The 15,751-nt window shown below is 39.6% G+C and overlaps 1 long non-coding RNA gene and 1 pseudogene across 3 annotated transcripts in view; one reads left to right on the top strand and one right to left on the bottom strand.

Annotated features, from left to right (window-relative positions):
• Positions 1–11,001, top strand: part of LOC149045329 (uncharacterized) — a 12,920-nt gene extending 1,919 nt beyond the window's left edge. For both annotated transcript variants that reach the window (XR_016187198.1, XR_016187197.1), the window contains one exon: positions 10,863–11,001. This is a non-coding gene — a long non-coding RNA (uncharacterized LOC149045329). The remainder of the gene's footprint in view (positions 1–10,862) is intronic.
• LOC149045328 (NACHT, LRR and PYD domains-containing protein 3-like) lies at positions 75–11,384 on the bottom strand (annotated as a pseudogene). The gene is made up of 3 exons (XR_016187186.1): positions 10,661–11,384; positions 8,811–9,012; positions 75–2,364 (listed from the first exon to the last, which is right to left on the bottom strand). The product of XR_016187186.1 is annotated as an NACHT, LRR and PYD domains-containing protein 3-like (transcript).
• Positions 11,385–15,751: the final 4,367 nt, after the last annotated feature.

Raw genomic sequence — 15,751 nt, 5'->3', positions numbered from 1 at the left:
AGTGCGGTGACTGTACATGTTGGTGTCTGCAAAGCTTGACATAGCCTGGCATTTATAAGTATGAAAAAGAGCTATTTAAAATATGTTTTTGGATTTTAATGTCCCTTATCAGATTGCAAGAAAGTAAGCAAGATTTGATTGGTTCATCTTTGCTAAACAAGCTGGTTCAAGTTAGAATCGATAATAAGTCGATACTAGCACTAAAGATTGATGTTTTGTGGTAGCGATTTGTACTTATCACAAACGATTGGTGGCAGCACTGACGATTGGCATCGTTACAATTTCTGTATTTTACAAATAACACAAGCCATACTCGTTTAACACTATCGACTGACATTAAAACCTATAATTGATATTAAGCGCTATCGATCTGTCTCGGAACACCAGCGATTTACAACTGGCGCTTTTAATTGGAGTCTTACAACGGCGATTGGTGGAACAACACAAGCGATTGAGGCTTAGGGCTAATGATTGAACATTTTTTAGAGCGGAGACTAAATTGATTTTAAAACACGATTTGTTGATAGCTCTAACGATTGAGTTTCATCACTAACGAGTGATAATTTTGGCACAAATGGCTCCCCATACTTTCCATGTTGGTATTTGTAATGCTTCACAGAGACTGACAACACCGGCATCCGTGATCTGATTACCACGCAGATTAAGTGCGGTGACTTTACATGTTGGTGTCTGTAATGCTTGACATAGACTAGCAACACCGGCATCGGTGATCTGATTACCAACCAGATCAAGTTCGGTGACTTTACATGTTGGTGCCTGTAATGCTTGACAAAGACTGACAACACCGGCATCGGTGATCTGATTATGACCCAGATGAAGTTCGGTGACTTTACATGTTGGTGTTTGTAATTCTTGACATAGACTGGCAATACCGGCATCGGTAACCTCTCCACCACTCAGTTCAAGCGTGGTGATTCTATTCCATTCAGATTCCTCCTCTGCATTGAGCGCACCAAAAACATTTAATGTAAAAGACACAACAGGGCAGTCCACATACGCCATCCCGACGTGAGAAAGATCAAAACGTTCATTACGTATGCAGAATATGTCGTGAAATCTCCTTACTATTCCCTTAGCAAACTCGATGTCTTCGTATTGTAGGAGACATTTAGAAATTAAAAGCCCCCTTGTGCATTCATCTGCTGATAGGTCGTCGCTGAGAAATTTGTTGATAATCAACTTTTCCACAAATTCGTTGTCTTTTTGCTTGGACAAAATACCCGACATAAATAGAACTACTTCTGTAGACACATGTCTGGGGGGGATGGTTCTTGTCTTTACAAACCAACGAGCCGCTAAGTACTCTTGGACAGTCAAGTGTGTTTAGTCGTCGTAGAAAAAGATTTTCTGAAAGGAGGACCGCAATGAAGAAGACCGCTTCCACACAGCCTTTCAAACTCGTGTAAGTCAAGAGTTTTCAAATCCTCTTTAAGGAAAAGAAACCTCCTCTCCAGAAGAAGTTGAGCAGCCAGCTCTGATAATTCATCCAGAGTCTCTTCGAGAGAGGCTCTTTTCTTTTTATCGTGCTTTTGCACGAACATGTTGACCACTTCATCATAAAGGTCACTTGTTTTCACCGGGAGAGGATTATTCTTCTTTGGTTGCTGTAGAGTATATTCAAAGTAGGAGCACATAAGAAAACAGAGCACAGGAATGTGGGCAAAGCTGATAAGATTGACATTCTTTGTAATGTGGTCAATTACAATATTTTTCATTCGGTCGTTGTTTTTAAAATTCTTTGCAATGTATTCTTTTACTTGTGGCTCGGAAAATCCTGTAATTTCAACGTATCTATCAAAATAGATGTCTTTGGCTTTTATTTTGTCAGATTCATCGGGTCTTGACGTGATCATGACGACTGAACCTCTCAGTATTTTTCCTTTGATAAGCTTGGCACACAGTGCTGCTACTGGCATTTTCTTTTTGGAGTTATTTGGGTACTTTTCATCTGAATCACTAGCAATGTACTCTTGTTGTGAACACTCGTCATACCCGTCGATTATAATCAAAACTTCTTCGGAATGATGAACAATGTACTCAAATATAGAGTCGTCGATGTTTGAGTGGTCGTCTAGCACTGAGGATCGGTTTAGGATATCCTCCAAGGTAACAGGGTCGTCCCCAAGTAGATTAAGCTGACGGAACGTAAGTAAGTATGCGAACTTAAAATCAGGTACTTCTGCATTTGCTCCGGATCGAAACAATTTGTTGTCAGCCCAATCTCTGATCACCTTTTGACAAAACAGTGTTTTACCAATGCCTGCCTTTCCAGTGACAAGAACAGATTCAGGATGTTTTCCGTCAGTTGGGATGAAAATTTCTTGAGAGCTTTTAAGAGGCGACCTCTGTAAAAGCGGTCCAGGGCATTTCGCATCGGAATAAAGTTTTCCCTCAAACTTTGCCCAATAATCTACCTTTGGTAGCGAGTAAATAAAACCACATTAGTTTCTGGAAATACGTTAAAATAAATTTTTTAGAGCTCTCAATAGTCAAAGCTGCAAAAGGCCCTTTTTTGACCGCTTGCGACATCGAAAATTTCAAAAGTTAAAAAGCCCGGTCCTCGTATCACACCGCATGCAGCAAAAGATCTTTTGTATTCTTAGACTGTGTGATATGTAAGGTGTATAAAAAGCATTTCAATTTTTATATTCGTTTATTCAGAGGTTCGTCATGATTTATTTAATAACACACGTTAGACAGCTTTCTGAAATTGGTCAAAAGTACTCTTTCTTTCTTGGTTGATATTGCTCAAGTCCAGACCAGACCATTGAAAACTCCGCTTGATTTCTTCTAATAAGATGTTTGGCATAAGAAAAATATAAAAACATCTTGCACTTATTAGTTTTCTTCGCCGTGGTGACTTCAAACTTTTAGCGATTTTGCTAGCATGACAGCCGATTATGCAAATTAGTTCATTGAGCAAACTCTGACCGTTTTACATAAGTAGCTCGATAAATCTTAGATTTTGGCCATTTTAAGTTGAAAATATAGTAGGACAGAGCTTTTAGACCACACTGATTGATACTCTAAACATTTTAAAAGGCCAAAATTTGACGAATTTTTCTATCTCGTGACGAAAGACGTCAACAACAACGTATCGAATATCATAATTTGATTAGCGCTCAGTCAACCTTTTAATGGCAATTTGTTATTTCATATTTGAGTTCTGACAGCTTATGCTATTTAAACCTGTGTGAACATTTCGGAACCAAACTACAGGATTTTATTTAGTGCAACTGGCGATAACAGCGCACACTAAAATATACCGTGACCAGTGACTCTGTCACGTAATTCAATTGTGTAATTATCCTGAATTACTTCTCCCATCTAGATAAAGCAGTGATAACATCGTCTTTTGGCTCAGAATTCTAGTCGGCAGGAATAAGAGAAAATTTTGTCTGCACACCTGACTTTATGAGAGTTTCTATTCACAACTTTAGAACTTTCTTGTAGAAAAGGACTCCGCGTTTTTAAAGGAAATAAATTATTTCGTTACGTGTTACCTAATTTTTCCAACAATTAGCCATATCTATGTTGTAAAGTGCGTAATCCTGTTAGCTGTAATTCAATTGCTTCTTTCGGCACTGATTTGCTTTTGATTAATAACACTAAATTCTTGAAGCAGCATTCGCAGTAAGATGTCTTGCTTTCTGTCGCATTCCATAGAAACTTCGTGCGGAGACTCACGAGGAGTTTCCGGGTTGTTTAATTTACTTCAGTGTACTGACTCAGTAGAGAGTCATCTCTCCTTAATCCATTTGTCAAAAGAGAGTGTCACGGAAGGAATGTTGGTCTGTGCAAAGCATAGGCACACCTATGGGAAGTTCTGGCGCCAAAGATCAGCGTGCCAGTATCCGACACACCCTGGTAGCGATTCCAAGGGGGCAAAGAGCCGGTATTCTGTCAATTTGGAAATTTCAAAGGCCATTTCTAAGATGTATGGCGTTCTCGTTCAAGTAGGTTCAGGTAGGAACAAGTGATTTAAGATACTGAAGTGGCTGATTTCAACCAATCTCTCCCGTTTTCTCCCCAATCGCTCGTTCGTATATTAATCCACTTTTTCCTACGTCCAGTTATTTGTATTAACTGCTGCAACAAGCACAATGCTTCTGTGAAGGAAATGCCATGGGTCTCTTTGGAATCCACAGAGAAAGAAGACAGTGATTCCTGCGCTTATGTGATGTAAAAGAGTTTGTGCGAATAAAAAGCGTTTGATATTGATGCATGCAGTTGTGTACATAAGCTGAGATAATAGCCCTTTTCCAATAAAATAACAAATAACTTTAGTAATTAATCATAGCTTACTGGAGTTTTGCCTATATCAGGGATCTCGAGGTAATTGCCTTTTGGTTACGTTAATTGCAAGACACACCGAAGGGTACATCTGGTTGTATCGATTCAGTTTTTGTAGATATTTTGTAAACTACAAAAGAGATGTGCCTACTGCTAAAGCAGTTAGCCTGCGTACAAGGCTCTCGGCGAAAAGCCTGTAGTAAGCATCTGAGAGAACAGACGCCATGTCTTTCTCTCGCGTAACTTCTCGCTCGTGCGTGCTAGGTTTAATCACTCGCGCCCAGTTGACTTTGAAAGCATGTTACCTAGTTTATGTGTACAAATTCATCTAAAACTTGATATCTTTAATCGAAGGCCAAGCAAAGATGCCGCTCTAGAGAAGTTCAAACTAGCCATGAGCTCACCTATTACACCAAGTTCTTCCAGGCTATCCCACAGCACCAATGACGAAATGTGGACTCCTTCAGCCGTGTTGGCGCTTGATGAAAGCATAGAAATACAGGATTTCAGACCAACGAGATGAAATGTCCAAGATCCAATTCAAGTTTTCAATGCATGCATTGATAGCCTCGCCGATGCTGTACAAAAACCCAGGATTACACATTTGGAATCCCAAGTAGATTGTTGGGAAAAATGCTCCTTTACTGAAAAATCTGAATTTGTGCAAAAAGCCGGGGAAGCGTACCAGCTGGTGTGCGATGTCATAGCTCCAAGAGATGGTAAAGCGTTATTCCAAGCAGTCGTAGACCATGAACAGAAGTGCAAGACAGCTATTCATGTTGGCCTTCAAACCCTTATGGTCGCCTATCAGAATGCTCCCACAAAATCACTTAAGACTCAAATACTGAGTATTTATGCTGATGGATTCTCAGCCAACGAGCTTAAACGCTTACATCAACCATTTGAAAACCTCTCCGATAGACAAATAAAGAAGGCAAGAGCACAGGCGAAGAGTGAGGGGCCTGGAGTGCCCATTGAAAAAATCCCGCGTCATAGAATCCGTATACAACAGCGTCAGCTAGACCACTTCTTAGAGTTCACTATGAGGCCATATTACTATCAAGACGTAGCCTACGGTACTCGCACCATAAAACTTGAGAACGGTGAAGAGTTTTTCATACCTAACGTGGTGCGCACAGTGGCCAAGTGCACCATCATTAATCAATACATGGACCATTGCAAACAAACTGAATTTCAACCGATAAGTAAATCCACGATGTGGAGAGTACTAGAAGTTCAAGGGGCCACACAGAGGAAATCATTGCGGGGTCTAGACAATACTGCAGCTGAGGGAGTGGATGGTTTTAAGGATTTTCTCCAAATTATAGACGAACTGGAACGCGTGGGAGCGGAAAAGGATTGGTGTAAAGAAGTTCGGAAGAGGCCTCAGGAGAGCAAGTTGTATTTGAAGACTACATACCGTAATCACTGCAAAGAGGACGATAGCAAATGTGCCGATCACTGTAAGGTCTTTGCACTGAGCGATGCTGGTGACACTGACTTTCAGAAAGTATGCAGTCATAGCCACAACGTGAATTGTGAGGATTGTGAGAAGCTGAAAAGTGTTCTTGAAGAAGTACACAATGCAATTGGGTAAGGTTCAAGCGGAAGACCATCTTTATGAAGCAAAAAATGCTGCCCCTAAGATCTTTGGATGGAAAGGGCATATCCTGAGAGAAGAGAATCAGAATCAGTGCAAGCGTCAAATTCTTGACTCTTTGAAGGGAGATGAAGCATTTATAGTAGTTGACTGGGCAATGAAGTTCACAGCAATGAAGTTTCGGGAAAAGCAAGCAGAATGGTTTGCTAAGAGGGGAATCAATTGGCATGTGAGTAGCGTTGTTGTAAGACAGGAGGAAAGCCTAGAAGTAACTTGCTACGTACACCTTTTTAACAGCTGTAAACAAGACTGGTTTTCAGTGCTGTCAGTCCTTGAAAATCTCTTTGTCACCATAAAGTTACAAAATCCAGGAATAAAAAAGGCCTTTCTAAGATCAGATGAAGCAGGTTGCTATCACAGCAATAAGCTGGTATCATCCCTACGAGAGCTCGGACATCACCAGGGAATCGAACTCATGCGGTACGATCATTCTGAGCCGCAGGCTGGAAAAGATATGTGTGACAGGATTTTGTGTCTGTTAAAAGCGTCAATCAGGAGATACTGCAACGAAGGCCATGATGTTGTTTCTGCCACAGACATGTATAACACATTGAAAGAGAGACCGGTCAAGGGAACGACGGCGTCAGTGTGCATAGTCCAGGAACAGAACTCAACCCTAGAAATTAACAAGATTGCCAATTTCAACAGCTTACACAACTTTGAGTTTTCACATGAGGGCCTGCGTGTTTGGAGAGCGTTTAATGTTGGGCCTGGAAAGTTTATTCCATGGAATAAAATTGTAATTTGTCCACAGCAAAAGACGGATCTCGTGGAGGAGATTCCATTCTTCCCCATTACTGCTCGACGAATTGCATCAGCAGGAGAAAGCAATGATGGCAACGACGGTAGTACCTATCAATGCCCTGAGCCTGGTTGCGATGAAGATTTTAAGACCCAGGCCGACCTTGACCTTAATATGAACTTGCTAGTTCATCATGTGAGTCCTGTGCCTGCGAGCATGACTGAAATTCTTTATGACAAAGTGAAGAGGGAGTGGGTTCATCACTTTCAGTCATTGTCATTAGGGAATGAAATTTCGACTGAACTGGTGGCAATGGCCACAGAACCTTTGACAAATGCTTCACAGCTTCCCATGGGATGGGCTCTTCATAAGAGAAGTGCAAGTGTACGGTTTTCGCAAAATTTCAGGCAGTACTTGACACAGAAATTTAATATTGGACGAGACACTGGCAGAAAACAAGACCCAGAGCAAGTTGCAAAGGATATGCGAACTGCCTGCACTAAAGATGGAGAGAGAATGTTCGATAGAGCAGAGTGGTTATCTAGCATACAGATTCAGGGTTTCTTCTCGAGATTGTGCCTTAAAGAGAGATCTAAAATACAACAAGAATCGGATGATGCCACAGACGTAGACGACGAAGACGACGACTTGGTAGAGGCATCCGCGTCTGATGTAGACGAAGAGTGTTTGAGAGAGGCGAGGAACACAATAATGGATGAGATAGGACTGAAACATCCAATCATGTTTGATATCTATGATGTGTGCTCGTTGGCAAGAGAGGGAAGGTTGCCTAGCCTGAAAGTCAAGATACTAAGAGACATGTGCAAACATTTTCATCTCTCATTCAAAATGCGAGATACAAAGGCAGCACTTCTTGCAAAAATGGAGGAAATGATTTCGGAGTGCAGTTGCTATGCAATCGAATTATGACGTCCACTCGTTAGGCGAATGCGATACTCTTTTTTACAAGAACCCTCCAAAGTTATGAACCGAGACTGTTATGCAGACAGGTGTGACGACAAAATAATATTTGTTCCTGTCTGCTAGATATCCGAGCAATTGCTGCTTTATTTCAACGTGAGAAGTAATTCAGGATAATTACACGATGGAATTACGTGAGAGTCACTGGTCACGGTGTATTTTAGTGTGCGCTGTTATCGCCGGTTACACTAAATAAAATCCTGCTGTTTGGTTCTGGAATGTTCATAGAGGTTGAATAACATAGGCTGTCAGAACTCAAATATGAAATAACAGAAGCCAATTTTTTAAAAAAAGATTGCCATTAAAAGGTTGACTGAGCGCTAATCAAATTATGATATTCGATACGTTGTTGTTGACGTCTTTCGTCACGAGATAGAAAAGTTTGTCAAATTTTGGCCTCTTAAAATGTTTAGAGTATCAATCAGTGTGGTCTAAAAGCTCTCTCCTACTATATTTTCAACTTTAAATGGCCAAAATCTAAGATTTATCGAGCTACTTATATAAAACGGTCGGAGTTTGCTCAATGAACTAATTTGCATAATCGGCTGTCACGCTAGCAAAATCGCTAAAAGTTTGAAGTCACCACGGCGAAGAAAACTAATAAGTGCAAGATGTTTTTATATTTTTCTTATGCCAAACATCTTATTAGAAGAAATCAAGCGGAGTTTTCAATGGTCTGGTCTGGACTTGAGCAATATCAACCAAGAAAGAAAGAGTACTTTTGACCAATTTCAGAAAGCTGTCTAACGTGTGTTATTAAATAAATCATGACGAACCTCTGAATAAACGAATATAAAAATTGAAATGCTTTTTATACACCTTACATATCACACAGTCTAAGAATACAAAAGATCTTTTGCTGCATGCGGTGTGATACGAGGACCGGGCTTTTTAACTTTTGAAATTTTCGATGTCGCAAGCGGTCAAAAAAGGGCCTTTTGCAGCTTTGACTATTGAGAGCTCTAAAAATTTTATTTTAACGTATTTCCAGAAACTAATGTGGTTTTATTTACTCGCTACCAAAGGTAGATTATTGGGCAAAGTTTGAGGGAAAACTTTATTCCGATGCGAAATGCCCTGGACCGCTCTTACAGAGATCGCCTCTTAATTTGCTTTCCACCAATTTGACCATACTGGCGAAGGCGTTCTTTTCTTATCACATCAAGATCCTCCACTGGTTTTCTTCCATGCTGCATGAGGATGTTGGTGAATATGTGATCTGTTCTCACATTGGACATGGCCGGTGAGGCATTAGCGAGGTACTCGGTTTGGCTTCTTATTGATTCTTTTAACGCATCGGAGTATTCTGCTACAGCTGAAAAGAAAACCGTTACCTCCATTTATTTTCATAAACCATTCATGTACTAACTTTTTCAATGCTCGACGAAGAGTCATTGAAACGCGATTGTTTCATTGACTATCACACTCGCCGAGTTTTGCTTTAATTAGGCTTTCCAAAGGTGCGAGTTAATCTCGAATCCGTTCGCAATTAATTGACACCAAATTCCGACAGACCAATTGAAAAAGCGTAGCAAGGGGTTGGTGTGAAGGTTAAATTATTTCATTCTTAATAATATGCCTGCAAACATTTCAGAACGCTCATTAGATGAGAACACGTTAATTAATCCCAAACAGCGCAGAAAGTTGAGATTTAGAGCAGAAAGTTGAAATTGATTGTAGACAGATGAAACAGTTTGATTGCTAAGAGAGTCACAAAAGCGTAACAAAATAAAATAGCGGAGAGGTTAGGGGAAGGTAACAATCTTTTTAATCCAGAGTTTGATGAAGAATGCAAAAAATAAAATACAAAACAAAGCACAAACAACTGGCCAAAAGTCTAGAAGGTTTGTGCATTGAAAAATATGAATCGGAGGCCCTTAACAAACTTCTTGTGAAATTTCACGCAATAGTTTGTAAGAAAGACGAGGAAGATTCCGGAATTCCGGAATCCAGCACTCACAGCGTGGAATCCAGAATCTAATACTGTTCTGGATTACCTTACATGAGGCGTGGGATATCTTTCTTGTACTGATTATTGCTGTCGACCGATACCTAAGAGACTAAGAGTGCAAAAATGCGATTGTTCGTGACGGTGAGTATAAAATCTCGACCCAAATTTTTGGGGAAAAGCCCGACTACTCCAGCACAAGGTAAAGGCAAGCGGCCGAACCAGCGAGCCATGACACGGAAAAAAAAGGAAAGAAAGAAACAACTAAATAAAATAAATATCGTGCAATTCGGGATAAAGCAGCACTTGTAACTTTTATTTAAATACTAAAAATTGCTCTCGCCCGACAGGCTCGCGCAATTTGTTCGCTTATGAAAAATTTGCTGGCGCTGTTTCATCCTAAATTTTACTCTAAATCATGTGATTACCTGCACTAACCGACCCATTTCGGTTGCGCTACCAGGAATTTGTGGTACGGGAGGAACCAACTTTGACTTAGAAAACTTTTTGTGTATGTGTTTACGCCAGAGGCCTTAGTACACTTAGTGGAGAGAATGCGTCCTGTCGTCTCCACTTCATCAAGAATTTTAGCTTTTTCCCATTTCTTTCTTTCGACGAACCCGACCAGGCAAATACTGTAGGACTTACTGCAGTTTTTTTGGTGCAAATAACCTTGGCAGGGAATCTATTTGAACTGTGAGTTCTCTTTACTCCTCGCATGAGGAATAAAAAAATAGATAAATAACTCGCTTATCACCCAAAAAATTCATGGAAAAGCCAACACCTGGTCTTTTTTCCAATTTCGGGTCAGAGAGAAAGGGGTCAGTTCTAGTGGAAGATATTTCTCTGAGTTTGAGCTCTTGTTAAAGGTAGGCATTCTATAATACTAAAATGAACTGTTTGTTAAATTGCTTATCACCCTCTGATCAGAGGCCCTTCAATCTTCCTCTTCAAGTTTCCTTTCTCAAGAAAGATCAAAAGGCCGTGCACAGATTTTACCGTCAATACACAATACCTTTGTCTTCTGCTTTCTTTATAGGGTGAACGATTGCTTCCTTTAAGTCATCCAGGCTTTTACCAAACTGCTCTGTCATTTCATGCAGGCTTTTACCAATTTCATCCAATTTTTCTTTGATGCTGACTTCATCCATGACGCACTGTTTAAGAAGCTCTTTGTAGTGTTCTTCGAAATCAGGGTCCAGGCATTCCTTCTTCAGATCATCAATAGCACTTCGATAACCAGTTCCTCCTAGTCTCACCAATGAATCTTGGATGTCCTGCCAGTATTGATTGAATGTTGGGTCATCAACTGAGGAGTTGCTGACATGACCATAAACTGTGTTTCTGTAGCACTTGATACGAACGATATCTGCCTCGAAGGTTGTGTCTGTGGCAGGAGGAAGTGTATCCCAGCCTGTCGCTGGAGGAGCAAGACCACAAATGTTCCTCAGCAAGACCATAAGAAGAGTTATATCGAAATTCTTCGATGAAACTGAGGATCTGACAGCAGGATACAGTTTGCCCCATTGTAGGGGATTTAACACTTTCTTTTTCAGTGATTGTAGCACTGTATGGACTGGAGGACTGGACAAAACTGTGTCTAGGTTACCGGTTGGACGCTTCTTTTCAAATGCTTCTCTCAGGACATCTGATCCGACATCCACCAGAAGCCTGCACAGCCGGGCGTAATTGGTTGTCTCTTTTGACGAATGAAACGAAGGTGCTGCAGCGGTGGCCATGAAGAAATACCGGATCGTTACTAAGAAGAGGTCTATGACTTTTTAACCAAGAAATTTTCCTGCTGCTTTTTCGTCAGTCTCCCAGGTCCAGCACTGAAAGAATGAATAAGATATTCGATTTCAAAACCAATTGACTCACACAAATATTTTCACTTGCAAAAGTGTTACATCTCAAGGTCACCAAGGGTATTGCATTAAACTGATTTTGAATACCTCTGGAGCACTGATTTCTCTTTTAAAATTGCTTGCAAATGCTTCTCGAATCTGCTTTTGCTTGACTTAAAAAAGAGCGTGACATATGGCCGTTTCACTTAGTGTGAAAATCAAACTGGCCCTTTTCTTCAGATCCGAGTAGAACTTCTTCCTTTTAGCCGGCGCACTTTCCATACACGTAAATTAGGGGAATTTAGGGCAGCATTGCAGGGTTTTTGGCTGATAGCTTCCTAATTTCAATCACCAGCGTGTTTTGCAATGTATTCAAATATTGAAATAAAGTAAAGAGAAGATAAAGGTTGATCGCATCTGGGAAAAAAGAATTTCTTCGGATTCGGAATTCCACCAAAACAATCCGTATGATCATACTCCTTTACACTTCTCTTTTGTTTAACCTGTGGCTGTCGGAAATGACTAAAAAATCTGCTATTTTTCCATTAGTTTACAGCAACATTTGCAATTTAGCCTCTGCTTCTTTGGTTAGTTCCTCCATGCTTCGCGAGTCCCGTCGGAGGTGCCACTGTGTCGGAAATGAGACTAAAGAATCTGCTATGTTCCGAAACTTCGCGTTTTATTTATGAAATCAACTTGATATCTTTCTCCCTCCCTCCCTCCCTCTCTCACGCTCCGGTCTCTCTCATTTTTAAATATATAATATGATCCTATTGTTCAATCATCTGTCACTAATCGCAAAAAATTAACCGGAAATCAATTAACGCTGAATAATCTCTCACATGGCAAAATTCTTGAATTAAACTCGATCTACATCGTAAAAGAGGTTATCGTTCATCGTGATGGTAAGTAATAACAAACTGTGTAATCGTTTGTCTCACGATGTTGTCAGTTCAGATGTAGATCGTGACGTTTCGACTGCTTGCTCCTAGTCTTCATCAGGCAATGGGGTCGACTGCTCACTCGTTACCATTTGTATCAAGGCTATCTAATGCGATTACATCGACCCCATCGCCTGATGAAGACAAGCAGCAAGCAGTCTAAACGTCGCAATCTGCATCCCAAGTGACTATATCGTGAGACAAACGATTGAACAATTTATCATAAACTTAATCTAGTCATATGTTTACTCTTATATCCGTGCGTTTTTGGGCTTCGATAATATTTCAAATGATAAATTGATTTTTTTCTAAGGAAATTACTCAATACGTATGTTATTATCCTAAGACATAATTATCAACCGAACCCGATTTTTCGCAAAAAATGCTATCGATGACATTGATAAACATAAAAGGACATCAAACTGGTTCGATATTCATCACCGATAAATGATGTTATCCTCACGACAACAACCTTTTTACTCTCAGGAGATAAATTGTGTACATGTAACTTATTCTACAATTCGATTGCCACCTATTAGGTGGGTAGAGCCTCATGACAACGAAGTGGCAGCAGATAAACAAGTGAAGCACAGTACAGCGTGAACGGGGGAAAAAAACTGCGCTAGGTGCTGCCGGTGAACATTGTACACAGGAAGCTAAGAATTAGACTACCGTTAAATTGACTTGACATGAGCTAAAAATTACCTCAGCGATTTTTTCACAAATGGTGAATACTGCAATCTTGTGTGATCCAAAACGTATTGTTATTTTAAGTTTCTAATCGTGTCGTTGTAGCGTGGATTCTCAGAATTTACCCCGTTTTGCTAGAATTTATCGAAAAAAAAAAATGGAAAATCTGGGTAAAGATGGCATATGGGAACTACGGTTATTATCGACTTGTAGCATAAATTCACGGAGTTTACCCAGTTTTTCTGGAATTAATTCATTAAAAAATGGAAAATCGGAGTAAAGACTGGATGTGACAACTTAGGATATATTCCACTTACGGTATGAATTCTCATAATTTACCCCGTTTTTCTGGAATTCACGAAAATAAAAATTGAAGATCGAGTTGAAGATTGGAAATGGAAACTTAGAATGTATTCCACTTATGGGATGAATTCTCAGAATTTACCCCGTTTTCTGGAATTAATTAGAAAAAACAGAAAATCAGGGATGTCTGAGTCATAACGTATTCCAATTTTTAAGATGAATGGATACAATTTAGCCCGTTGTCAGAATTTATTGAAAATTTCATTTTGCATGTTGGAATATATTCTTTTTATGAGATGAATTGTTTTTCTAGAGTTCTCTTTAAATAATGGAAAATCGGGTAAAAGATTACTTATAACAAATTGGGATATGTTTCACTTGTAGGATAAATTGTCCGATTTTATCCCATTTTTATAGAATTCTTGGAAAAAATGCAAAAAACCTGGACAAAGACTGAATACGACAAGTTAGGATGTATTCCACTTTTAAGATGAATACTCAAGATTTTATCCCGTTTTTCCAGAACTGACTCAACAAACGGAAAATCGGGGTGAAGATTGATTTTGAAAAGCTAGGATGTATCGCACCTGTGGGATTTATTGTCAGACTTTACCTTATTTGTCTCTAATAAACGAAAAAAAGAATGGAAAATAAGGGTAAATATTTGTTATGGCAAAATTGGAAACTCCGAGTAAAGATGGCATATGGGTGCTAAGGGTATCATGAATTCTCAGAGTTTACCCCGTTTTTCTGGAACTAATTCATTAAAGCAAAGGAAAATAGGGGCAAAGATTTGACATGACAACTTAGGTTACATTCCACTTGCGTGATGAGTTGACAGAACTTATCCCGTTTTTCTAGAATTTGTTGAAAAAATGGAAAACCAGGGTAAATACTAGACATTGCAAGTCATGATATTAACTAATCGTGGAAAGAATTGTCACGGTTTACCCCGTTTTTCTATAGTTTATTGAACAAATTGGGGGAGGGGTAAAGATTGGATGTGGAAAAGCCGTGATAGTATCCACTTGTAGGATGAATTGTCACAATTTATCCCGTGTTTCTAGAGAAAATGGAAAATTGGGATGAAGATTGGATTTAGCATGTTAGGATATATTCTACTTGCTGAATAAATTGGCAAAACTTATTTCGTTTTTCGAGAATTCCCACATTCAATGAAAAATAGCAGTTAATATTGGATATGTCAAGTTGGGATGCATTGCATATGCAGGGTACGAGCTGTTAAATTGTTTTGATTCTCGAATGTGCTCAAAATATAGAAATAGGGATAGATAGATATACTGCATTTGTAGGTTAGATCGCCGGAATTGCACCCTTTATTCGCTTAAAAGAATTTTGGGTCGAGGGTAGGTTTCGGAAGGTTACCCTCAGGTGAAGTTAATAATGTTAGCCGGTACATTGTAGAATACCGTGCGCAAAGCCTGGGGATTATTAGAAGAATATTACTGAGCATGAGGAGATTTTTTCGCTGGAAAATAGAATGTAGCCTTCCTTATAAAATATTTATCAGTCTGCAAGTTTTGACGTTATGTTTCACCACTGTGATGTTCTGATTGTTGGGAGGGGTCTGCATACTACTCACACCCTTGGAATTTAAGTCAATTTAGCGTTAAAATGTTTTCTGGCGATGAGAAATTTTCTCTGGAGTCGCTGTATATACAGATGCATGTGCATATATTGACGGCAAACTACTGATTTATCTTTTCTTGACAAGCAAAGTGAACATCTAAGTGGAGGCCTACGGGTACTATGCACTGTCAGATAAAACATTGTAACAGAATAATTGAAGGGTTGAGTGCAAAAGAAGCCATTCCAAAAGGATCTCATTCAAGATAGACATCTGCCCAACAAGTGGAATGCTTATGTGAGAAAAGAAAAGAAAAGAAAACCAAACCTAAGTAATTCAGATTTAATCAAATTTTTAACAGACGACAATATTACTACGCATTACTTTCTTGTCATTATTAACATGCATCACTAAAGACAATTGATCGAGCAATAATTATTATTCATGCTAATGCCCAGTCAAAGCTTTGTCATCGTTTATTTCTCAACAAGATATTGTGGGTGAATATGAAGAGTGATTTTATCCAACCGGTGAAATCACGATGGTCGGTTGCCAAGGGTTTTTCCTTCCGCAACTCTGATGCGCGCTGGCGCAGAAATCGTCAGCGGCAGTTAGCATGAAAAGTAAAGGCTTATTCAAAAATGGCGGCTAATAATGACAGCGCGAGCACATCAAACAAACTCTGTTTATGGGCTTTCGGCACGGAGGATGAAACAGAGAGAGGAGACCGGTTTTGGAAT

Source organism: Pocillopora damicornis, chromosome 5 (genome assembly GCF_964200805.1).
Source record: "Pocillopora damicornis chromosome 5, jaPocDami1.2, whole genome shotgun sequence".
Classification (NCBI taxonomy): Eukaryota; Metazoa; Cnidaria; class Anthozoa; order Scleractinia; family Pocilloporidae; genus Pocillopora; species Pocillopora damicornis.
The sequence above is the reverse complement of the archived record's forward strand: the minus strand, read 5'-3'. Positions and strand labels throughout refer to the sequence as shown.